The sequence below is a fragment of the Tupaia chinensis genome, unplaced genomic scaffold (assembly GCF_000334495.1).
Source record: "Tupaia chinensis unplaced genomic scaffold, TupChi_1.0 Scaffold000063_1, whole genome shotgun sequence".
NCBI classification, from domain to species: domain Eukaryota; kingdom Metazoa; phylum Chordata; class Mammalia; order Scandentia; family Tupaiidae; genus Tupaia; species Tupaia belangeri.
Window position 1 is genome coordinate 3,293,090 of NW_006159521.1, and position 25,018 is coordinate 3,318,107.

The 25,018-nt window shown below is 44.2% G+C and overlaps 1 protein-coding gene across 1 annotated transcript in view; it reads right to left on the reverse strand.

The window, feature by feature from the left end:
- TLN2 (talin 2) overlaps nt 1-25,018 on the reverse strand; it is a gene marked incomplete in the record, with an annotated part of 559,462 nt that overhangs the window by 430,410 nt on the left and 104,034 nt on the right. The window contains 1 exon segment of the mRNA XM_014593350.2: nt 20,792-20,897.

Consider the following 25,018-nt stretch of genomic DNA (forward strand, 5'->3'; position numbering starts at 1 on the left):
CCTTAACCACCACGCCACCTGCATGCCCATAATTCTTACAGGATAGAGAAATGGAGGAGGGGGAGATTGCAGTGTGATCACACCCCTTGGAGTTGGGGGGTGCTTTCTCCTTCTCTCTCTGATGAGTACACTGGTGTATGCCCTCTAGCAACTAAAAATAAATCCTTATTTGCAGATAGAACACAGCTCATTAACACTAACTAAGCATATTTAAATGAACCACATTTTTTCATTGTGTATGTAATAGACAATAGAAAAGCAAAGCAACTTAGATGTAAAAGCTGGTCAGACTCCATAAGAGATTATAATTTACACTGCAATTTTAAAAACTTGAATCTATGCAAATTTTGTTCTAATTTTTAAGAGGACAGGAATTGGTAAACCAAACACATAAATGCACAGGTCAATATTCCATTTCCAGGAACAATCAAAGCATTGATCATACTGCTCATATTGGAGCAGGGCTTCTCAATGTGCACACAAATCACCTGGGGATCTCTTAAAGCTGCAGGTCCTGATATAGGAAGCCTGGGTGGGGCCTCAGAGCATGCACTGCTGAGAAGCTGCTAGGTGACCAGCACATTGAGTAGTAAGGTGAGGAAGACTAGACCTGACTGACCATAGGATCCCCAAATGGAGCTCATTAACAACACAAAGTCCAGTACTTATGGAAACGTACTGAAGCAGACTCTCCAGAAGGTGGGGTTCTCAAGAATTTCTTTTTAAGCTGCAAAGGTGATTATGAGGGGCAGTCAGGCTTATGAACCACAACCAAGTAAGCCTTTGAGAAACAGGTCTTCTCTGACCATGCCTCAGTCCAGGAAGCGACTCCTCTCTGTGTAGACAGATTAAAAGCCAGCAGCTTGCAGGGACCTGTGGAGATAGTGAGTCAGGAAGAGGAGGCCAAGCTCAGCTGCCTAGCCAGGTCAGGCGACCAAGGAGACACCTGGACTCCTGGCCCAGAGAGATGACATCTGGAGTAGAATCCATCTTGACCCTTTCCATTCACTGTATTTGCTTTCCAAAGCGAGTGCTTAGATCATTATCATAGTCTTTTCAGCCTTATAAAAAACAAAGGAGGGAAAAATAGTTGGTTTTTTATTTTTTTTGGTCTAGAAATTACAGATAAGGGGTCATCCATGATGAAAGCCTGAAAAGAAGCCAAAGGCAAACATGCAATTAACCAGCCCACTGCCTCCAGGCTCCCATCTTTAAAGGGCTCTCCAACCACACCCCATGCTGCAAAGTACAATTTTGTTAATAAAAGGGATCAAGAGGAATGTGGTCCTTCAGGGTTCTAACACGCGGAACTGCTTCTGGAGAAAGGAAGAGTAAAAATAGTCTACCTTCCCTGGGTGAAATAGGTCCAGCACTTCAAATCTTCCTACACCCCTGTTCCATCCAACACTTCAATTCCGTGCCATATATTCAGACTCATGCTCCCAATCTGTATCCATCTCGTGAAAATTATACGCCCTGATCTCCTCTCCCTTACATGCGGTGTGCTCAGCTGACAGAGGGCAGAGCTGTTTCACAGAGAGATCTCATCCTATCCCTAAATTTGGACATACTATTCCCAAGGGAGGCTTTCCTAAGACTAGCTGCAGAAGCACCACAGTCAGGGTCAACAAGCAGGGGGCCACATTCTGCTCATCTCTAGTGGCCTGCTCCGGGGAGAAAGATCCCCTTTCTCAACCACTTACGGATCACTCGAGGAAAAAGGCTTTAAAAAAAAAAAAAGGCAGCATCAGGAGTTTACAATTCCTACCACATGCCACCATGCATCATGTTCATCTCTTTAATCTTTATCTTCGGGTCCTATGAGGGTAACTGTATAAAGAAATGAATGACTAGATAAGTGACTGGAAATAACAGGATGAGCAACACCCTGTCCTCCAGCAGTACAGTTTTCTAGCTGGAAGACTAAGAAGGCATCACACAGTGTAATTACCAGGCAGTGAAATAGACTTGGGCTCAGGAGCCCAGAATCGCACAGCAAGTGGGTGGTAAATCCTGCACTGGAAAGCCAGCAGGAGACCTGGTGGTTAAGACGTTAGACTCCCAAATGATCCACCACAGTTCAGGTCTCAGACGTGAAGGCTTGAAATTTACACCAGGTGAATGTGCATGCATGTCTCTGGCAACCACACACACCCTATGGTGAAAAACCTAAAAAATAAAATAAAACAAAACAAAAAACGCTGCACTGGGCCTAGGTCTTCAAATCCCACAGCAGTCCACTCTGCACCCAACTGACCCAAAATTGTCCTATTGGCGTTATGAGAACAACAACAACAAAAAGATAAAAGGTCTTTAACTGAAGGTGAGGTGACCCCGGAAGCTTTCCTGATGGGCAGCCTTGAGCCAAGCCTGGGGGAGTTGGGCTGGCTGGCTGCGGGAAGGAAGGAGGGGTTTGCCACTATCAATGTTCAGCTGAATTGAGTGAATCAACTTAGAATTTGCTCATCACTTTCCAGCATTGAATCAGTGCATGGTAGGGGGAGGGGCGTGCACAGAGCTCTATCTTTTTAAATAGATGTCTTTTTCCCTTTCCCTTTAAAATAGAAAAAAAAAATCATCTTTTCTTCTGACTTCTAGAGCTGGAAAGGAACAAAAGCCTAAGCTATGCAAGAAATAGGGATATACATGATTTTATATTTCCATTTAAAAGGGTGGGAAAGGGAGAGTCAGAAGTTACTGATGATTTTATCACATCTGTGGAAACAAGGCTCTCCAAATGGAGAATCATCCAGAAAATCCCCTATGGAGCCTGAACCTCTGCCATGTAATGATTTTCCTTCTTAAGGAAATAAAGGTTAACAAAGTGTAGCCATTTTTCTAAATAAGGTCACACAGCCCTTTCCCAGTCAGATATCTGCTCCGAGGAGAATTAACGACACGTACAAATCCCCTGCTTGAATGGACATCTCCCTAATCTACTTCTGGAGAGGCCACGCTTAGGTTTAAAACCCTTGGGACCCAGCCAGCTGAGGTCCAAGCCAGAAGCCGAGGCTGTAATTAAATTTTTCCAAGGACCCATGCCCTTTGCCTGGGGAAAGTTAGCCGGGAGAGGACGGCTGTAGGTTCGCCACACCTCCTGGGCTGTGTCCACCTAGACTCTGAAGAAAAACACTGGCACGAGGATGTCAGGGCCCTTTGGATAGCTGAAAATGCTAAAAGCATCGAGAATAACAGTTGAGGTGATAATATCCAGGCTTCAGTTCAGCTTCCTACCGTGTTTTCTTAGAAATAAAATAATCTCAGTGACAGAGGGCAGGATGCATTCCTGGGTGTGGCAGGTCTAAAAACAACCTTCATCACCAGTATCCTCCCTCCTTGTAAAAAGGAAGATTCAGTGATATTTACACATGAGACCTAAGCCTCCCTGTGTTGGTCAGCTTCCAGTGTGGGAAAGTGAAAAGGGCATGGCTATACGGATTAAGAGGGGCCTTTCTGTAAGGCACACTTAGAACAATAATCTGCTCCAACCCACCCTGCATAACAGCATAACAGCAGGGGAGGACGGTTATTCACCCCGTGATTGTCAGGGGCCAGGCATAGGCTGGGTACTCTACCTGCATCATCTCAATCAATGCCCTTCCCATGACAGCCCTACGAAAGGTGAGTACATCGCCAGCAGGTTCCATGTAAGGAGACAGAAACTCAGGAGCTTCATAACTGGCCTGCAGTCACAGAGCCATTAGGTGGCAGAGGCAGGATTTGAACTCAGGTCAATGGAATAAGCATGTGGGTCTGGCGCTGCTGTTTCTGACACCATTGAAGATTCTCAGATGGAAGCTCACTTGCAGCGTGTCCAGTTCAGGAGCTAGCTGACGACTGTTCAGGGACGGACTTCCCAGACCACGATATATGCCCATTAACTGGCTCTCCAACTACAAACTACAAACTACCTACTCAGCACAGCAGAGAAGACAGAAGGGAGCACAAATCAAATGCAATGAATTATTTCCAGAATTTCAATCCTCCCAATACTTCAACCCTAATCAGAAAGGCCTCACCAAATACTCTGAGTTCTCAAATGTCACCAACAACAGAAAGAGAGGCCAGAAACTCATCCTGGGATATCCACTCGTTCCAAAGCACCATCTCAAATCATCCTCCCGGGACGATTAGGGCCATAAGACTACAGATGGCCTTCTGTTATGGAATTCCAAGGATTCTGTTATGGTCGAATTCTGTGATCAGAAGGATTCTACCATAACAAGGCAATGATCTGGAATAAGTGAATACAAAATAAAAAAATTGCTTGCAGGACCAGCAGTTAGTGTAATGGCTATGTCACTGAACTCCCATGTAATCAACCACAGTTAGTTCGAGTCCCAGACCTGATGGCTTACACTCACGCCGGGCGCATGTGCATGCGTGCCCAAGATCCTGAGAGGAGAATAGAGGAGAAGGGATTACAGCGTGGCCATCTTCCCTGGGGGGTGATTTCTCGCTTTCTGTCTCTCTGTCTTTCTGGCGAGCGCATGCACCCTATCGCAAAAACCTCTCCAAAAAAATGCTTGCACATTTTTCATTTACAAACTTCACAATTTTGGGACATTTTGAATCTATAGGGAGAAATGTTTTGGAAAAAAAATCATCAAAGGAAATGCACATAGCAGAAATAATTTTTCTTAAAACAGAGGCTATCTTCAGATGGCAGTATTATATGGATAGTTTTTATTTTCTTTTACTGATTGGAATTGTTTAATATATTTATTAGGTTTCTGGGAAAGTCATGACATATTTTTCTATATAAAAATGTATCACTGGGAACCAGCAGTTAGCGTAATGGCTATGTCGCTGGATTCCCACGTAGTTGACCGCGGTTCGTGTCCCGGACCCGGTGGCTTAAAACTCATGCCGGGCGCGTGTGCGTGCATGCCCAAGATCCCGAGAGGAGAATGGAGGAGAAGGGATTGAGGCATGACCATCCCCCCTGGGGGGTGATTTCTCGCTTTCTGTCTCTATGTCTCTCTCTGTCTGTCTGGCGAGCGCACGCGCCCTACAGTGAAAATCTCTCAAAAAAAAAAAAAAAATGTATCACTGACTTTCTCGACAACCCAATACAATAGCATGTGCTACTTACATAATAAATAAAACTGAATAAGCTTGCTCATATATTTATTGTGTGTTAGACATTTAATAAATTATTAAGGGTCCAGTAAGGGGTGTGGTAGTTAAGGTGCTGGATTCCCACATGGGTGACACAGTTTGAGTCCCGGCCCTGGAGGCTTGCTTTCTCACTTTCCTTCTCTCTCTTTGTCTCTCTCTGGTAAATTTAAAAAATGAAAATAATAAATAAAAATAATTGTTTTAAAAAGAAAAATAAAAATGGGACCAGCAGTTGACGTAATGGCTATGTTGCTGGACTCCCATGTAGTTGACCATGGTTCAAGTCCCAGAACCAGTGGCTTAAACTCATGCTAGGCGCATATGCGTGCATGCCCAAGATCCCAAGAGGAGAATGGAGAAGAAGGATTGTGGTGTGTCCATCCCACCCAAGGGGTGATTTCTTGCTGTCTCTCTGGCAAGTGCATGCACCCTATAGCAAAAACCTCTCCAGAAAGAAAAATACATATAAGTTATTAAAATGCAGGCACATCAGAAATTTTGAAAGGAAAACAATTTCCCCACCAGCACACTCTGCCCCTGCCCCAGTTCTCAGAAGCCAACTGGTTATTTGCCAATTTTCTCTGGATGGGAAGAAGCTTCTTTTAGTTTAAAGTACAATCCACCCAACAAGGAAAAGAACAAAGGAGATGCCCTCCCCTGAAGGATGGAGACCCCACTTTCCAGCACAAAGCAGGTGGTGGGTACCGTTCCAAATGTCATGACACCTTAAGCACCACATTGTTAAAGACAGCCATGACCCCAAAGCCATCTGACAAGAATAGACAAATCAGACATTCAGCAACATCAACCCATCGGTGGCAAGGTAACATTCTGCCTTTTCTGAGGTTCTGGATTTGTTGATTTGGCAACCATTCATCACAGGATCAATTATATTCAGTTTTCTGATTTCCTGTATTCTCTATGCTCTGGCATTTGAGGGCCTTGCAGACCTAGGAAGAGACTGCTCCTCCCACAGCAGGCCAGTTCTCAGAGAAAGCAAAGGGAGCAGAGTCTATACCACTCAACCATCTCCTTATCTAATTCTCATATACCAAGCCAATATTTCTCCTTTTAAATCATCCCAGGACCAGGTCCCACATAGCTAGAGACATCCCAATAGGCCAAAATCAACCAGAATTATTCTGATGAGCCAATCCTGAACTATTCAGCTTGCCTTTCCTGCAGAAACCCCAGTACCAGCTTGGGAACCAGCTTTCTCCTCACTCCTGCTTTCTGCCTTCTGACCACCTTGGTGTTTCTCATGTAGCCGAGCATGGTATGGCCCCTCTTCTCGAGAAATGGAAACAGTACAATCTTCTTTCAATGTCACTGCTCTCTCTCTGTGTCATCACTCAGTCATACTTCTCTCCCACCATTATTTATGATAGAGCACATAGATGAGAGAGACAGAGACAGAGATGAGATCAGTACCCACCCACCCCCAGGGCATGGGCACGCCATGATCCCTCTCCTTCAGTCCTTCATCCCATCAGCTCTTGGATACTTATGAAGAGGCTGAGTTTGTTCTAGGCTGACCAGGCCAGAGATTCCAACTACAGTCACCAAGTGGGATCCAGTTTCTCTCGCTCAGTGCATTACCACTGCACCACAGAGCCAGCACTCATTCTTCTATGAATTAAGGTCCCATAGAACAGCTACTGACCTTGAGCCATTGGGAGAAGCTTCCAAGCAGCAAATGAAGAGCCATCAAGTTCATACCCTTGAAGTCACAGAAGAAGACAGCAATCTTCCCTAGGCCTGAATCTATTCACTTGGTGACAGACAGGTTAAACGACAGCAACAATCAGCCCTGCTCAAAGCCATGACACCAACTCAACAGTACAGGTACGGCGACCCCTGAGACATGTCAAATGAGATATGCCATGTCAAAGGGGGAAAGGGCAGAACCCAGCTACCCTAACAGGCTATAGGGTAGCTACTATCCCAGCCTAGTACAGAATTCCGGGTCACAAGGAAAAGGTAAAGTAATATGTATCTGCTACTTCTTAAACTGGGAAAGTACAGGGAACTTCAAAAAAGTTCATGGAAAATAGAATCAAAGCACAAGTTTGTTTTGGTGCAAATTAACTCACTCTGAATTCCTCCTTCCCAGAAGATACCAACATAAATAAGATCCTGCTGCATTCTTTTAGTTTATTCTACCTTGTTTCAAAACCTTCTTCTCTAGAGTTCCTAGACCTCCAAGCCCTATTCCATCACCCCTACTTCCCATCTCACTCTCTTCACAATAGTTACTCTCTGCCATGACCACCGTCAGACTGGCTGGCTGGCTGGCTGGCTTTCTTTCTTTCTTTCTTTCTTTCTTTCTTTCATTTATTGCTAAAGGATCTGTGTGCAAGGGAGATGGCCATAGAGCAATCCCTTCTCCTCAGCAATCCTCTATGGATTTTGGGTATGAATGGGCACCCACACACAGCATGTTTTTCAAGTTGCCAGGATAGGGACATGGAATGCACAGCCATGTGGAATCCAACCACCTTAACCACCATGCAGTCTGGTTCCCCACCACCACCACTAGACCACATTTACTCAGCGTTAGGCAAATGCACCACATTTCTGCATTAGGCAAAGAGAGCTCTGTGTAAAAAAGCTATTGTATACCTGGTCAAATCTTCTTCCTCAGGCAAAAATTCCAGAAAAGCAAAGCCAATGACATACACCCATGTCTTTAAAAATTAAGAATACGCACAACACCAAGAAGCTTCTGCTGATACTCAGGCATGGAATAAGGAACTGAATCATTAACACCTTTTTAGAGAAGATGGGATCTCTCCAAATACAGTTTTCCTAAGGCTCCTAAGATTTTTACTCCATTTCCGGCACAAGCAGAACCTCTGGGAATATACGCTCAGGCATTTCTTTTTCTAGTCAGCTGTCTCTGAGATATGTTGAAGGCCTGATGTCACAGCTAATTCCTCTGAGGACACGGACAAACATGTGTCCCAAGTCACGCAGAGATAACTCTCACAAATAAGTTCAAGCATTAACAACTGTCCAGAACAACAACAAAAAAAAAAACTCAGGAAACAAACGAACTTATAAATAAATTTAATCTTAGAAACAGTCCCTTTAAAAGAAACACCAGGGAGAGCAGTGGTTAATTTAGCTCTCACGTTAATTATCATTTTAAAAAGTACAGCTGCAAAACAATGCTTATCATAATAAAACCCCTGTGGATTCTACTTTGGAGTTACTGAGCCTGACTACAAATACGCCAAAATCATTTCTAAAGATCTATGGCCTGTTGGTCACCGTAGGTGCTACATAACAGATTACCCCAAAACGTAATTAATGGCTTAAACATTATCTCGGAGATTCTGGGAGCCAGGAATTTGACAGGGGAGTTCTCTCATTTATTCGCCCTCAGAATGCTGGCGAGGGCTGCGGTCATCTGAAGGTCTCTCAGGGCTGGAAGATCCACTTCCAGGAGGGCACACTCACATAAGCTGTCAGCACAGGCAACGTGTTCTCACTACACAGGACTCCCCATGGCCGCTCAAGTATCCTAACAACATGGTAGCTGACATCTTTCAAAGCCATGCAGTCTGGTTCCCCACCACCACCACTAGACCACATTTACTCAGCGTTAGGCAAATGAACCACATTTCTGCATTAGGCAAAGAGAGCTCTGTGTAAAAAAGCTATTGTATACCTGGTCAAATCTTCTTCCTCAGGCAAAAATTCCAGAAAAGCAAAGCCAATGACATACACCCATGTCTTTAAAAATTAAGAATACGCACAACACCAAGAAGCTTCTGCTGATACTCAGGCATGGAATAAGGAACTGAATCATTAACACCTTTTTAGAGAAGATGGGATCTCTCCAAATACAGTTTTCCTAAGGCTCCTAAGATTTTTACTCCATTTCCGGCACAAGCAGAACCTCTGGGAATATACGCTCAGGCATTTCTTTTTCTAGTCAGCTGTCTCTGAGATATGTTGAAGGCCTGATGTCACAGCTAATTCCTCTGAGGACACGGACAAACATGTGTCCCAAGTCACGCAGAGATAACTCTCACAAATAAGTTCAAGCATTAACAACTGTCCAGAACAACAACAAAAAAAAAAACTCAGGAAACAAACGAACTTATAAATAAATTTAATCTTAGAAACAGTCCCTTTAAAAGAAACACCAGGGAGAGCAGTGGTTAATTTAGCTCTCACGTTAATTATCATTTTAAAAAGTACAGCTGCAAAACAATGCTTATCATAATAAAACCCCTGTGGATTCTACTTTGGAGTTACTGAGCCTGACTACAAATACGCCAAAATCATTTCTAAAGATCTATGGCCTGTTGGTCACCGTAGGTGCTACATAACAGATTACCCCAAAACGTAATTAATGGCTTAAACATTATCTCGGAGATTCTGGGAGCCAGGAATTTGACAGGGGAGTTCTCTCATTTATTCGCCCTCAGAATGCTGGCGAGGGCTGCGGTCATCTGAAGGTCTCTCAGGGCTGGAAGATCCACTTCCAGGAGGGCACACTCACATAAGCTGTCAGCACAGGCAACGTGTTCTCACTACACAGGACTCCCCATGGCCGCTCAAGTATCCTAACAACATGGTAGCTGACATCTTTCAAAGCAAGCAATCCAAGGAAGAGAGCAAGGAGAAAGCTGCAGTGCCTTTTAGGACTCGATCTCTGTGGTCACACACCATCAATTCCACTTTATTCTCCATACTGGCAACTCAGTTCTAAGACCAGACCATACGTAAGGAAAAGAGAATCAGTCCTGACTCTTAAAAGGAGGAGAGTCAAAGAATGTGTAATTGTATTTAAGAACCACCACAGTGAGGTATCTGGTGTCTTGGGAGGGAGAGAGTATTAAAAAACAGGGACCAGCAGATGGCGTTATGGTTATATCCCTGGATTCCCATGTAGTCAACTGCGGTTCAAGTCCCGGACCCAATGGCTTAAACTCACGCCGGGCACGTGTGCGTGCGTGCCCAAGATCCCGAGAGGAGAATGGAGAAGAGATTGCGGTGTGGCCATCCCCTCAGGAGGTGATTCCTCCCTTTCTGTCTCTCTGTCTCTTTCTGGTGAGCATACATACCTTATAGCAAAAACCTCTCCAAAAATAAATAGATAGATAGATAGATAAATAGATAAATAAAGTTGAGATCTAGGAATTATGAGTTCTCCAGTCATAAATGACTATATGAAAAACTTCAGGGAGTATTTCTTAGGAATGAATTGGTTACACAAGATTTTTGTTGTTGCTTGTTTTGCTTTGTAAGTGCCTGTGATGTGGCAAATTCTGCAATCATTTACGACCCATGTGCTTATGCCAAATTTGAAAAGTCACCTGTGAGTTTGATGTGAGACATGTTTGGTTTGGTTTTTCACATTGTATGAAGTACTCCAAGTACCAAAGGACTGTTATAGTGAAAATAAAGAAGGGGGAGGGAGAAAAGACCCCATGCATTTTTATGTCCTAGGTGGAGCTGTGCATTTTGTATTTATGTCTAACCACCCATGGCATTTGTGTCTTATTAATCTTGCAGTATTCACATTCACTCTCCTTCTGGGAATAAATCAGTAGCTCAGTAGAAAACTATCACGGTGGTAGGCTCAGTAAATATTTTGAGATCACTTATGAGTCATTCGGCTAATCACTGTATTCTGAAACATCATCACTCAAGTAAGAATACTACATCATAAAGGCTTTCTGTTTATGTTTCATCAGACAGAATCTGAAAATTGGTCTCATCCAAGTTTTGTTTTAATTGGCAATACTGAGCTGTTATTCAACAATTATTCAAATTACCCTAAACACACACAAATTCTGGCCATTTTGCAGTGATTCCCAGTCTAGTCCTACTTAATCCTGCTGGTGGTCTGCAAGTGTTGAGTTTTTCTTAGCAAACCATGAGCCTATCATGCTGCTTTGTCTAACCAACAATTTCCATCGTCACCCCATTCTCCAGAGCCCAGCTCAGACCTATATGCGTGGTCAAGCCGTCCCTAGACTCTCTACCCTGGGACATCTCCTCATTGTCACTCTCACCAGCAGCTATAATCCTTCCACAATTTGCTATAGCAATCTTAGAAATCTCACCTGTGCCACTTTTTATTACTGGTTCCGATTCCCAAGAAGTCCTCATGCTCCTGGAGTTCGGGGACTGTGTCATGTATGTTTTTCCAGCTTCTTCACAGTGCACTATCCAGGATAGTCACAATATACAACTATTCAAAAGGTAGATTTATTTTTGGTGATCATTATTCTATCTCATTTTACAAAGTACCACTTTCTTTATTAATCTTAAGGTGGATTACATGCAGTTATTATGTTTGTTTCTCTCATGACAAACAAGAACAACAGACACAGAAGTCAACAAAGTCAAATGACCAACATAAAATAATTTATAAACCAGAAGGAGTTTGGGAAGCTGATCCAGGATAAATATTGGCTGTAGTAAAACTGAAAACTTTTAGACCTCTTAAGTACATCCTTTCCACATGGCAGCCTCCTGCAAGTTGCTTCTATGAGAAATCCCACCATTAGTGAAAGAGCAGTGGTGGGCGTCATAACAGCCCAGTACACACACACACACACACACACACACACACACACCATGAAAACTGATCAAACCAAGTCAGCCCAACAAGCCAGTGTCAGAAGAGAAGAGATCCATGAAGAACATGCACTGTCAGAAACCTGACCCATCATCTGAGCATGTGGCCAGCTGTCACATGTGTGCTAGGGTGAGATTTCCTCACATTCTAATTGGTCTTTTCCACTCTTGGGAAATCCCAAGGCAGTCCAGACAGTACAATACAGTCAAAGGGAATCCATAGTCAACACTGTACTTATGCTTCCAACTCTAGGAGGGATCACCCCACTGCCTCAGAGGCAGAGCCAGTGCTCGGATCAATTCTCAGCAATGTACTCCTCTTAGTGAGCTCTCTGCAGACATCAGTCCATCTACCTGTGCTGAATAAAACACACTGCAGAGAACAAGGCTACCCACCTGAGGAAACTCCAATGAACAAAAAGCACTTGCAAACCAGACATGTTCTCTTCGAATGCCTGATTTTAAATGGTCAACTCCTCCAAAATAGATAGATTAAATTATGCAAATTTAACATCACATTACCCAAAGGATGGTCACTAAGGTCACCAGTAGTGGGATAAAATAACATCATGTGCCCCCCGACGTGATATACTTAGGGGGATGCAAAACATCACTAATCTAGCACTCCTGCCAAAAATACACATGATCGTGAAGACTCTAACAGTGAGAATATATCACACAATTCCAAATTGCTACCAAATAACTGGCCAGCATGCTTCAAAAACATCCATGTCATGAGTGCAAAGAAAAGAAGAGGAACTGTTCCTGCTTAGGAGAACAGAGGCATGACAACTGAGTATAGTTCACATAATCCTGGGTTGAATCCTAGAACAGGGGGAAGCATTTCTACAAAGGAAATTATTGTGTCAAGTGGCAAAATCTGGATATAAACTGTATACTCAATAACAGGATTATATGGTCTATTTTTATCACTTGAACTGTGGTTATGAAAAGGATGTCCTTGTTTTTAGAGCTGACACAGTTGGCAAAGTGGCATGATGTGTGTAACTTTCATATAGCTCAGGAAAAGCAACGTATAATACAGAGACTAATAAAGAGTGACAAAATGTTTATGATTGATGAATTTAGATGTTCTATACACAAGTTGTTTACACTCTTTTGCAACTTTTCTGGAAGTTGGAAATTACTTCAAATTGAAGTATTTTAAAACAGCACAAATTCAACTAACACAAAGCATTTCCACAGTAACATCTGCTGAATAGGCAAGACCCCCATTCCAAACCCCCATTTCAAACTTGAACTGTGGTTATGAAAAAGATGTCCTTGTTTTTAGATTACTCACTATTAGGTTGTGAGAATATGTCACCATCTACCGACCCACATTCCCAGGAGACTATCCCCTTTCTGTCCCCTAGCCAACAGCACATCCAGCCCCAGTCCAGCCATTCAGATTCATCTATGAGGAATTAGAACTAGGGACACACCAACTGAGCCAGCAAGTTGTGGGTACACCAACTGAGCCAGCAAGTTGTTTGTTCAGCAGAGCAGAGGAGAGTTTCAGGTGTGAGGTCTTCAGAAGAGGTATAAGCACTGTATTCTCATGCTGAAAATCACATTGTACCCACAAAGATGTACAATACCTGTCCATTAAAAAGATGAAGTGTCGGCAAAGGGTCTAGCTGGTTTAAATAAGCAGGGGAGGGGTGGCAGTGCACAGAAAAATCCAAGAGCTTCTTCTCTAAGAGGAAAGAAGATGGAGAAAGAGTCCCCACTCCTTCCTTTAAGCTGGCTTGTCTGGGTCTCTGCTGCTGGTATGCAAAGAACTTTGACAAGAATAGGCTGTCTTGAATATAGTGGGATAATGGGTCACCATAAACTATGCTACAGCAAGAGGTGCTCTCAGAGTGCAGCCACTCACCCCTGCTCCGTGCCTCTGTCCTCTGTCCGTAACAAGGGGTGGCTGCTCTGATTTCCTCATGCCCACAGCCTCATCACCAGGGACAGGCTTGCTACAGTGACAGGTACAGCCTGTGACCAAGACCACTCCACCAGGCATGCACCAGCAGGACGGAGTGGGCTAAGGCCCTAACCCATCCTAACCCATCAGGAGGCCTGGATCCTTGGACCTGCCTTGGCCACTTGCCCCTCGGCCAGCCTGGTGAACCACCACACTAGTCTGATCCTATATGGGCAGAATAACGTTTCTTAAAGATGTCCATGTTCCAAACTCTGGAACCCGTGCATATGTCACAAGGCAAAACAGACTTCGCAGGTGTGACCAAAGTGAGGACCTCGAGCTGAGACTCAAATGATCATCCAGGCGGACCCAAGGTAGCCACAAAGGTCCTTAGAAGCAAAAATCCTTTCCCGGTGTGGTCAAAGGGGTATGTGCAGAAGAAAGCTCAGAAGGGAAAACAATGCGGATGGACTGGAAGATACGCGAGTGGGTTCCCAGCTAAGGAACAGAGATGGATTCCAGATGCTGAAAAAGGGAAAGAAATGAATTCTCCCATAAAACCTCCAGAGAGACATAGCCCACCCCACACGTTGATTCCAGCCCACTGAGATCCATACAAGACTTGTAATCCACAGAACTGCAAGATACAGATATGTGTCAAGTCATTAAGTTGATGGTCATTTGTTACAGCAACACCAATAGAAAACATTTAGGTCATCAGGAAAAAAAGATTTTTCTGTTTTTGTATGCAAAAATGTGTCATGACTTTCCAGACAACCCAATAATACGGAGCCTAGTCCCATCATGAGAAATGAGGGGCCGGGTTCTGAGGCACTGCTCAAGAGAAGCTGGATGTCATGTGGCAAGCAAGGTTTGAACCCTTAGCCTGGTCAGCCTGAAGCACACCTGGCACACGTGTAGTGTCTAAAATCCAACGGGCTGGAAGATGGAAGAAGGAGATAACAGCGTGGCCAGACCGAGTGGAGGGTGCTCATCTCTCATCTCTCTCTCCCCCTCTCATTCTCTCTCTCATGTGTCCTATCATGAATATAGACCAAAAGGGTAGGTTTTCCTCCTTTTTGAGAAGTGGGATTGGTGGAGCATGCTGTCCATCTCTTAGAAGCCCCAGAGGCATCACAGCTTGAAAAAACATGGCCCCTGCACCATCTGATCATCTCTGAACGGAATTAATTCACAAAACGAACAACATCCATGTCAGCCAAATTTATTTGGTACCATCTGCCCTTGTTTTGCAGGCTATTTTGCCACTAGAGTGCTAATGTTTCTTTTCTTAGTAATTAAAGTAAGGAAGTGTTCTGAGTTACTAAGTAACTGGCAGACCCCAGTGGCCCAGGGCACTAGCATCAAACTCTCCAAGTCATACCCACTTCATCAGTAACTCTCCCCTGTAACCACGCCCACCCCAACAGGCTTTCCATCTTCCTGTCAGCCACTCTCTCCTCTGAGCCTCTGCTGCAATCACCCAGCCCCTTCCAGCACGCTGAGTCATCTCACCACTGCTGGCCCAAGCAGCAGCAGCAGCTGGACAGTAAACTGGGGGCAGCCAGGCCCAGCCCCAGCCCTGGGAGTTCAGCTGCTGCACAGGGTCACCTCTTCCCTCCTTCCACCCCCGTCACTTTCCCTAACATCTTCTCTACGCAACTGTCCTTGTGTGTCCTGGGAGCCATGCAGCTGGCCGAGGAACACTCTGCCAAATGTAATCCATGGGTGCGGTGACCCACTCCAGCTACACGGTGGGAGCTACTTAGCTGATTGCCTCTGCTCTCAGATGGGAGTTTGGGGTATTTTTATCATCGAAATGTTTCCATTGAACAGAACATCTGGGGGAGACAGCTACTGTCCCGACTACTATGCTGTCTTGCTCACAAGGCCCATGCCAAGCTCGTGGCTTTTGGGAAGATGGTTTGGATTAGAGCGAGGCCCATCTGTAGCTTCCTCTTCTTTGTTCTAGCAACAGCCAGACAGCATGTTACCCCCTGCAAGAGCAGTTTCAGGCAAAGGTCAGGGTAGCCCAGAGGATCTATCCAGGGATGGGGAATGCCACTTATTTTTTTTTAATGAATTATTTATTTAATTTTATTTATTCATTCATTTATTTTAACTTGACCAGAGCGAGAGAAGGTGAGAAAGCAAGCCACCAGGTTCGGGACTCGAACCATGGTCGGTCATGTGGTCCAGCACCTTAACCACCACACCACCTGCTGGTCCCAAGGGAATGCCATGCTTTAAAGGAAGAAGTACATACAAATCAAGGACTTGAATTACAAATGGCTCTAGCCTAAAAGAGAGATCTGCTCCAAGCCCCTGGTACAGGAATGGGCCAGACAGGATGCTAACTACTACTCCAAAAGAAGTCCGTGGGGGTGGGTGGGCAGCAATGCTCACCTCAGGGAGTCTTACCAGTCTTTTACCACCCTGACACTGTCCACTTCTGTTAAATAACCTGCCACAGGTATCTGGTGAATCACAGCCAGCATGAAAAGGAGCTTCCCTTGACCCAGACCTAGAGGAAGAGCAGGCAGGGGACATAGGCCAAGGCTGCCAGGGGCCCAGCAGGCAGCAGCACAGCCCAGACATCTGTCTTCCCTCTCACACACACCCGGACAAGAAGAGGCCACTCCTGAGCATCCCTGACACCGCACACCACTCAGTGTGACAAGAACAGAAGTGCAGAAAACAGGAGCCCTATGGAGGGCTGGGGCACTCCTAGGAGGCACCACAATGAGGCCATGAAGGCTGATCCACAAGACCAGAAGGGGATCTCAGCAAACTCTGGGTCTGATGGTTGGAAGATCTTTCTGAAGCCCTGTAAATTCCCAGATCTGGCACAGCCATTTTTTTTTAAGGAGATTTTTTATATTTATTTAGCTTTCCAGAAGGCAAAAATGTAGAAGATTAATAACATTCTGTGCTGGTGAGAGCCCTAGGAGTTGTCAGGGATATAAATTGCATCTTCTTTTCCTAGGGAAATTTTTTAAAATGTATTTCTTCCATGAGAGACAGAGGCAGACAGCAATCCCAACAGAGCCCACACTAGGATCCACCCGCGGCCTCAACCCGTCCCAGACCATGAGCACATGAGTGCCTGTTGCACTCAGGGAGGTCAAAAGACACAAATCCAGAACCTTCCCATGTGGGCCAGGAGCTGAACCACTGTCCAGCACCTCAAAGGGAAACTTTTAAAGGAACATATTCTTTGAGCTTGAAGTTCTACAGAATTGCCCACGTGGTCTACAAAAAAGCATTACAAAACAGCTCACTGTGGCAGCACTGAGAGCCAAGGGTTCGGAGAAAATAATCAGCAGACACGACAATCATGTAAAAGGCGGACTACGTCATAGAACGGCGTACCACAGCAGGATAAAAATGACACCGACAATCCAACAGACACTTAAAGAAAAAAACCTGTGAAACTATATCAAATGTGTACAACATAATGTAAGTAATGTTCAATGTCAAATAAGAAAAATATGTCTATATTCTTGATTTGATTATTCCACACTCTGTGCATGCTTTGAAAAAAATCATACCTGGGAACCAGCAGTTAGCATAATGGCTATGTCACTGGACTCCCACGTAGTCGACCACAGTTTGCGTCCTGGACCTGGTGGTTTAAAAATTTCACGCCAGGCGCGTGTGCGTGCGTGCCCAAGATCCCGAGAGGAGAATGGAGGAGAACGGATTGTGGTGTGACCATCCCCCCTGGGGGGTGATTTCTCGCTTTCTGTCTTTATGTCTCTCTCTGTCTGGCGAGCACCTGCACCCTATAGCAAAAACCTCTCAAAAAAAAAAAAAAATTATACCATAACTCAAAAAGACATACAATCATTATATGTAAACCAGAAATTATAACTTTAAAAAAAAAAGAAAGAAAAAGCTCATTGCAATATTACAAAACAAAACAGGGTCGGGAGGAGCAGATCTTCAGGAACAGAGAAATGAATGATTATATAACTTATCTTTTCAGGTAAAAAAAAAACTGTAACAATTAATATAAATAATATGCGGTCTTGAAATATGGGATAGATGCATATTACCATGAAATAAATATCTGTGATATGTAAGTTTTTAAGATGCATTATACAGAATAATATTATATATGTTATGAGAAAAAATTTCCAGGCCTAGCTGCAGGGGCAGAAGCAGGACCCCACTGGGTGAGGCTAGGGCTGCACGGGAGTGCCGGGCTCAGTTTCTGGACCAATTAGAAAGGCTGGGCATGGCGGTTTGTGCCTGTAATCAAGGTGACCTGGAGCCTGGAGCAGGAAGATCATGACACAGAAAGACCCTGACAAAAATGTCTGTGCCCCACCCCCATTAAAACAAAAACACTTCCTCATAAACAAAGTTATGAGACTATATATAAAATAGAATCCTGATACTACCTTAAAAATATTTTTCTTTCTCACAAAAAGCAAATAGAACTAACAATATAGTTTATTATTCTTAAGCCATGTAAGATCTCTCTTTGCAAGGATAAAGAAAGAATAACAACTCTTTTGTAAACCTTTTTTAGGATTATTTTATTTATTTATTTATTATTCAATTTGACCAGATAAAGAAAGAGAAGGAGAGTGAGAAAGCCAGCTGCCAGGTCCGGGACTCAAACCACAAGCAGCCATGTGGGAATCTGGCGCCTTAAATACCACACCACGTGCTGGCCAAGAGAAAGAATAACAACTTATAAATTCTCAGTTAGGTCACCCCTTCCATTAGAAATCATACTTTTTGTTTTTGTTTTTTATTACTTTTTTCTGTAGGTTTCTATTTGGTTGGTTTTTGGCTATACGGAGCACGTGTTCACCTGAGACAGAGAAAGACAGTAAAAGTGAGAAATCAATCCCCAGGGAAGAATGGCCACACTGCAAGCCCTTCTCCATTGCTCTCCTGGAATTTGGGGCACGCATGCACACATGCCCAGCATGATTTTCATGCTACCAGGACTGGGTCTCGAAAGGTAGTTGGTCATGTGGAAGTCTAGCACCTTAGCCACCATGCCACCTGCTGGCCCCATTTTTTTAAAATAAAGAGCAACATGCCTCTATAGTTTCTAACTGGCGGGGAGTGGGGGGAGCACGACGATGACTGTGATCAGACAAGGCAGTAACATAATAAAACAGATCAGAACATCCCAGTTTGCTAGAACAGTGGTAACACAGACAACAGGCAAAAGTCTTTCTGTGCCCCCTACCCCGACTGCCCTGTGAGCAACATCAGCTCTGGGGCTGGCACCTGATGAGTGAGGGATGATGACTGAAATTCCTGCACAGAGGCGGATGTAGGGAGCAAAGGAAGCGATGCGGTAAGGGTCTGAATACTGTTTAGCACTGAAGCATCTGAAGGGGGAAAGACTTTATTTCTCTTAACTGAAAACTCAACACCCACAGGGTGCTAGAGATGCATATCTAATACAGAATAGACAAAATAACCCTGAGCAGAGCCGGGTCATTGGGAGACTGCCTTTGATACAGAAATCTCAGAGTGGCCAGAAAATGGTCTTCAGAACATGCTGACTCACCCCCCAACCCCTTGCCTCCTATCTCCCCACCAGGAACCATCAAGGAATTAGTAATAGCACGAGTCTCCAAACCAGCAAAGGACCAAACCTGGGAATACGCTGCAAGGGGGTAAAAGGAAAAAATAACAAATAACCTGCGTTATAAATAATCGGCAATGCAATCTTGCCCCTGGCAGTCAAATCTCACTTCTGGTCCTGATCCAGGAAGCAAAAGCAAAATGAAAAAGAGCCTCACGTGAGGTCCAGCAGTCACACCGGATTCCAGCTCAGACACACTCTAGCTATGCGATCAGACCTGAGTGACCAGGGTCAGGACCTTCATCTCGAGGGAGAAGCCTTGGCTCTCCCTTTGTAGATCAGTGGCTATGCCTGCAGCCACAGAACATGTGCCATGCATGTAGCCTAATGCCTAGTACACACCAAGCACTCTATAGCAGCTGTCAATGGTTAACCCTTCAGGGGCAGGATCGATTCCACTGCTCATGGAAACTAACCCAGATTTTTAAGAGGTCCACTACAGGGACCAGCAGATGGTGTAATGGTTACATCACTGGACTCCCACATAGTCAAAAGTGGTTCAAGCCCCGCATCTGGTGGCTTAAAATACTCACACCAGGGATGTATACGTATGTGCTCAAAATCCCGAGAGGAGAATGGAAGAGAAGCAATTGCAGCATGGCCATGCCCCCTTGGGGGATGATTTCTTGCTTTCTGTCTCTCTGTCTCTTTTGGTCTCTCTGGTGAGAGCATACGCCCTATAGCATAAATCTCTTGCTTAGAAGAAAAGGGGGGGGGGAGGCTACTACAGCAACTCGACAGTCTAAACCCACAACATGGGCATATCAAGCATGAGTCTGAAGTCAACTCACTTCTTCAACTCGAGTCCCCTTTTACAGCAGCGCCCTGCCCTTCCCCCAAACCATCACGCTATCTGCTCTGCGATTTCTGCAATCAGTTTGCAGCTGCCAATGTGGTCTCTCTTCTCAAAGCCCTACCACAAGTACCATGTGAGCCCAACCGATACAGACTACTCTTAAAGACAGAATCGCCCTCTGTATTTTCAGAAATGCTGCCCTTCACAGTCGGCGCTCCTGCAGAGAAACCTCACAGGATTTCATCACATAAGTCAGAAAAGCACAATATTTAAAAGGGAGCATTCAGGCAAAACCACAACCTGCAATAACCAAAATGAGGTGCAAGCACACTAATACAGGTGATGTTAAGAGGTTCCTGCACTTTTCAGTTGGGCTCCTATATCAAACCACTTCATGTCATGTGGCTAGAGGAGACCGAAAAGCCAGACAAAGTCCTGCAATGTCTCTGGCGACTTTATACACACCCCGTAGGCAGCTCACCACCTAGAGTCACACTCCAGGACAAGCCGTATTTGCATCAAGAGCCTTAGCGCCTTACTTCTCCAAGTAAGGTCTATAAACCAGGAGCGTCAGCATTACCTGGAGCTTGCTGGCAGTGCTCTCAGGCCCCACCCCAAACCACTGAGTCAGGATCTGCGTCATGGCAAGGGCCCAGGTGACAATACTTTCGCGTATTCAGAATGAAGCCATCTCCCCAGATGAAGGTGCCCACAACGCAGAAACGTAGAGGTTACTCACGGTTTTCAGTAACTTGATCCAGGAACTTCCACGCAGCTGAGCATCTGAGGGGCTGAGCATCTGAGGGGCCGGGAGCTAAGTCCAGATATTACCCTGCAGCAGTGCACTGGTGGGGAAGGCACAAATGACATAGGTCAGGGCAGGAGGCTGCACTAGCTGGCGGGCAGCATTCTCCCAACACTGATCCGCACTGTGGGATTCAGATTATAAGGAGGGCAGAGAAGGAAAATGCCACGCAGGATTAATGGCTTTGGGGCACTGTACATCGATGTACTGGGCATCCCCCTTGTCCCCAATTTTGGGAAAAGGCACCCTCCCACTGGCAGGAGCTCTTGAGCGGAGCTTCTCTGCAAATCCTCCATCACTACCACCATATATGGAGTCCAGACATATGGCTGTAAAGAGTCCTTGGAAAAAATCTGGTCCAAGCTCTTCTTTTTACAGAGGAGAAAAGCCACGACCCAAAAAGAAGACAGGCCTTGCCCCAAATCAACAGCGAATAATGGCAAAGCCAAGAACAGAGTTGAGACCAGCAGTTGGAGTAATGGCTATGTCCCTGGATTCCCACGTAGTGAACCATGGTTCAAGTCCCAGACCTGGTGGCTTAAACTCACGCCGGGTGCGTGTGCGTGCGTACCCAAGATCCCGAGAGGAGAATGGAGGAGAAGGGATTGCAGCATGCTATCCCCCCTTGGTGGTGATTTCTCGCTTTCTGTCTCTCTGTCTCTCTCTGACTTTCTGGCGAGCCCATGCATCCTATAGCAAAAAAAAAAAAAAAAAAGAAAAGAAAAGAAAAGAAAAGAAAAGAAAAGAAAAACACCTCTCCAAAAAAAAGAAAAAGAACAGAGTTACAGAATCAAGTCTATAAAGGCTAATTTTACCTGTAAATTACCTTGCTTGTAAAACTCAGTTTCTAGACAAATGTTAGTCTCATTCTGTCTGGCTCTAAACAGAGAAGACATCAAGCAGCTTGCAGTTCCAGATCCTAACTGCCCCTCCAGTTCTCCCTCTAGTCCCAAAAGGCTTGTACCAGCCAAACTGAAGCTCCTGGTTTTCTTCAAAACAAAGGAAAAAACAGAACCATTCATGTTTGAGCAAAGAAGATAACCTAAAACTTTAGAGAGAAGTCTAAAAATAATACAGCTGAATTTATGAGATGTAAAAAACAACATAGAGCAAGAAAAGAAAGTATTTTTTCCACACATCAGGGTTACAGACCCAAGGGACCAGAACCGCTCCCAGGAAATGCTTGTAGACCCTAGATAATGGTATATTTCAAAGGGTGGTGGGCTAAAATGAAGGTCAAAGTTTCCTTTTGGCAAACAAATTGGATGATCAAAATGCTAATTCTCTAGGAAAAGAGGCTTCAGATTCTGTTTTATTTGTTAATTAAATCTTCACCTAAATATTTAAATATAGCCACCTAAAGAGTTGTCCCTTCCTCCTGGGTTTAGTTCCAGCTGGCCCTGACAAATTTATGCAACCCTGGCCAGATCACACCTAACCCTGAAGACCTTTAGTCAACTCATTTGTAAAGTGAGAAAGTGAGTCACATGACTAGATAAACCTCAGGTATCCTATAGGGAGAAAATTCTAAAATTCCCTCCACTTTGGGGAACTGAAAATGCTTCAAAGAACTCAGTTTATACAGAATATAATTACTTACCTACTTTGAAGAAATGAAAAGCCCATCATTGTAAATTTAAATGACCAGAGTGCCTAGGAATACCTGAGTTGATGTTAACACTGGTTGTATTCTGTTTCTAAGGAGTTCAGCAGTGACACATCTGCCCCCACCCTCACTAGATAGGTATTTGGATCTGTTTCCCCAAAGGGCCGTTATTATTTATAGGGCAAAAGTTAAGGTTTCTTTTGCATAAAGGAGAATGTAGGCAGTGAGGTCATTTGTTTTGAAACCACAGCAACCATTCCAACTTGTCCCCCATTTTAGCGATCTCATTACTCTGGGGCAAGAGAGAGAAGCAGATTTCAGAGAACACGCACAGGCTGCTAGGCCACCCACAGCACAGTCCAAGACTCCACTCTGGACAGACCAGAGTATAACTTACTACTCATTTCCCTTCCAACAGTTGGGCATAATCTAAGGTAAGAAGCCAGTGAAGACCGAGACACAGGTGAACCAAACACATTGCAAGGGATCTTCAACAGCCTCAGGATCTGTTTAACCAACAAAACGAAAAACTCTACTATATTGTCTACAGTACTCCCTATTCTTACGGGGGAGCAAAAGGGTAGAGTGGAGTCATCGTAAAAACACCTCTGAAAATAGAAGCCCCTCCATCCAATGGACAACACAGAGAAAAAGATCTGTTCATTTTCAAGAGATTCATGAGCCTTTGAAATGTCTGTTTGTCAGGTTAAGAACCCTCGCTAAACTAACACTTTATACAAGGAGCCTTCTTTTTTTTGAGAGAGAAATTTTTCCTATAGGACATGTGTGCTCACCAGAGAGACAGACAGAGAGAAAGGGAGAAATCATCACACCCCGGTCCAGCACCCACCAGGGGGGATGGCCATCCTACAATCCCTTCTCCTCTCAGTACCCACAAGCACCTGGCATGACTTTCAAGCCGCCGGGTCCGGGACTTGATCTGCAGTCAGCCATGTGGGAGGCCAGTGCCTTAATCATGACACCACTCGCCGGCCCCAAGGGGCCCTCTTTTATCATTTTCTCTGAACTTTCTGCAACCTCTTTGTAAACAGAGTTGTGAACGGCAACCACATTTACAAAGAACAGTGATCAGTGGGGAGACTGGTTTCTTACAGTATTTATGATAGATAGAAAAGGATGATTTCAGTTAGTGATGCTCGCAGCCGTTGCTGAGTTTCTGCTTCTCCTGGGATCCTTGTCTTAATAGTTTCAAGGAAGACCTTTTCTCACAAACCTGTGTTTATGTTTGGAACTCAATTTTCAAAGCTAAAATACTAATGATAGTGTATATAACTACTAAATGCACGAGTACTAGATTCAAGAAAAGCAAAGATTGGTTAAAACAAAACGATGAATATTTGTCACCTCTAAGAGGATGGGAAGGATTTCTAAGGTATTTATACTCTGGATGTTGGCTCTGTGAGTATCTATTTTTCTCTTTATAACTATACGTTTTATGTAGTACTCTAATATATATATCAAATAAAGCTTGTTTAAAAAATCAAAAACAACAACAAAACAGATTCATGTCAGCTACAGAGACCTCCTAGAGTCATTCTTGGAGCTATTCTCAATCTCAGTTTAAAACATACCCAGAAGGGGCCAGCAGGTGGTTCGGTGGTTAGGGCATTGGACTCTCACATGGCCAACCATGATTTGAGTCCTGGACCAGGTGGCCTTGCTTTCTCACTTTTCCTCTCCCTCTCTGTTTTGCTCTGTCTCTAGTGAACACAAGTGTCCTATAGGAATTTTTTTAAAAAGAATTATTTTATTTAACTTTATTTTATTTATTTATTTTAATTTGACCAGAGAGAGAGAAAGTGAGAAAGCAAGGCCACCTGGTCCAGGACTCAAACCACAGTTGTCCATGTGGGAGTCCAGCACCCTTAACCACAATGCCACCTGCAGCCCCCATCCTATAGCAAATTTTAAAAAGAATAATAAAATTAAATAATTCTTTAAAAAAAAATCAAGAAAACTGAAGGAAGGGCAGTGCTTGTCATAACAAGGAACAGTGAGAAGTTCTGGCCCCAAGGCCACACTCTATAAATAAATGTTCATCTTTAAGTGTCCATCTGCTAAGACACTCCTATGCTCTAAGACTATGCTGACCTTCTATGCTGCTATCTGTCTGGGAGGAGCCAGTGTTGGGTTTCCGCAAACCCAGTGGTCACTCTTCTCACATGCTCGGCAGGTCTATTTCCTATGGCATATTCTGTTACCAGGAGCAATGTCATTAAGTCATCGTTCACGGATGAGAAAGGAGGGAAGTCCTACATACTACTGAAGAGTTAGGACGAACACTGGACCATCTCCTTCCTCAGATGGATATAGAAGCCAGAGTTATCTTCATCTTCTCCTTCAGGTGCCTCTTTGAGAATTCTGCTCATTCACCCAATGATCACCATGGACCAAAAGGACATACAGACATTTATAGAACGTTCCACCTAACGACCTCAGAATACACATTTTTCTCAACACAAGAACTATTCACTAGGACCAATCATATGTAGTACATAAAATGAGCCTGAATTATCTTTAAAAAAATAGAAATC